At 41.5% G+C, this 1,493-nt stretch overlaps 1 pseudogene; it reads right to left on the bottom strand.

Moving 5' to 3' along the window:
• Window positions 1–664: 664 nt before the first annotated feature.
• Window positions 665–1,233, bottom strand: LOC147662903 (myb-related transcription factor, partner of profilin-like; annotated as a pseudogene).
• Window positions 1,234–1,493: the final 260 nt, after the last annotated feature.

Raw genomic sequence — 1,493 nt, 5'->3', positions numbered from 1 at the left:
GTTGCCTATTTATTGACCTGAGTGCCTTGTGTTGTAGGCGCTGTACGTGAAGCATGTCCTGCTCAAGGCCAGCAAAAACAGTGCCTCCTTCACTTGGTACTCTGTTGCTCCTACATGTGTCCAGACGGAATGACCGTGCCCTCCTTGGTGTTTGTGGTTGCTCTTGTGAGTCCTGAGGGGACACTGTGACAGTCTCATTGGGAACTGAACCTCCATCTGAATTTTCTTCTTCTCCCATTGCCTGCAGAGGTACAACATGTCTGTGCTTCCTGTGCATGTTTCTATTTTGAACAGGGGCATCAGTGACTACTTGTTCTGTGTCAGACGTGACATGAGGAGGAGAATTTTCAACATAAGTTTCTGCCCTGGATTCTCTTGTATGTTCTGTGGATGTAGAGTGTGAAAAATGAATTTGTGTTTCTTCAAAATAAATTGATTTCATTGCAGACAAAAACTTGCACTACACTGCTTTAGAATCCCAAATTACTACTTTGTAAAATATTATGTGTTACTATGATGATAAGTGTGACAATCGTTATTGCACTACAACTCCCAAGATGCATTGCTCACTTCTGGTTTCACAGTGTAACTGGAGTACTATTTCTCTGACAGTGAGTTTAAGCACAGGACACACACACATTCATTGATGCAATTTGCAAGCATCTTACCTTGTGTAGTTGCTGTAGGGTCTGAGCTATCAATGGTAGCCACTCCACTCACACTCTCTGGTAGCAGGGTTGATTCTATCAATTCCTCATGGGGTGTTGATTGGTCCACAGAAGAAGTGCCACCACCTGTTTTGTTTGCCTCTTTTATTCTATCTGCAAGTCTCTCTTTTGATCTGAGTCGCATGTCGTACCATCTTTTTTTGATTTCATCAATGGAGCGAGTTGTAACTCCTACTGAATTCACTTTTTCCTGAATCTCCAGCCAGATTTTCCTTTTCCTTGAGTCAGGAACTTTTAGTGCTTTTTTTCCAAAAAGATCCTCATGGTTACAAACCATTTCCTCTATGAGGATTTCTTGCTCCTTTTCAGAAAACTTTTGCTTCCTTTTTCTTTTTTCAGCTGACATTTCCTCCTGTGTCTTCTGTGACTCCATTGCTCTCCAAACAGGTCTGCTCTGCCTTACAACACTCTTCCAACTGCCACAGGGTGTGACTCTGGGAAGCAGGTGCAAGCAATCACTGGAACTTCCTGGTTGTGATGTCATCAGGCTGTTCCTGCATTGCATGATCCAGTTTTTGCGATTTCCTAATTTGCGAAATACGCAAATTATGGAATCGCATGTCAATCGCTAATTATTCTGCGATTTTTAAGAAATCGCACATTTATCGCAAATTTGTTCATACATCCCATTTTGCGATTCCGAAACTGTGATTCGCTAAAAATCGCAATTATGGACTCGCAAATTGGAATGTTGATACATCTGCCCCTTAATCTTTATAAAGCTTAATCATCATACTGTGACCTCCTAGCATGAAAATTAAATTT

The sequence above is a fragment of the Lissotriton vulgaris genome, unplaced genomic scaffold, assembly GCF_964263255.1.
Source record: "Lissotriton vulgaris unplaced genomic scaffold, aLisVul1.2 SCAFFOLD_578, whole genome shotgun sequence".
NCBI lineage: Eukaryota > Metazoa > Chordata > Amphibia > Caudata > Salamandridae > Lissotriton > Lissotriton vulgaris.
The sequence above is the reverse complement of the archived record's forward strand: the minus strand, read 5'-3'. Positions and strand labels throughout refer to the sequence as shown.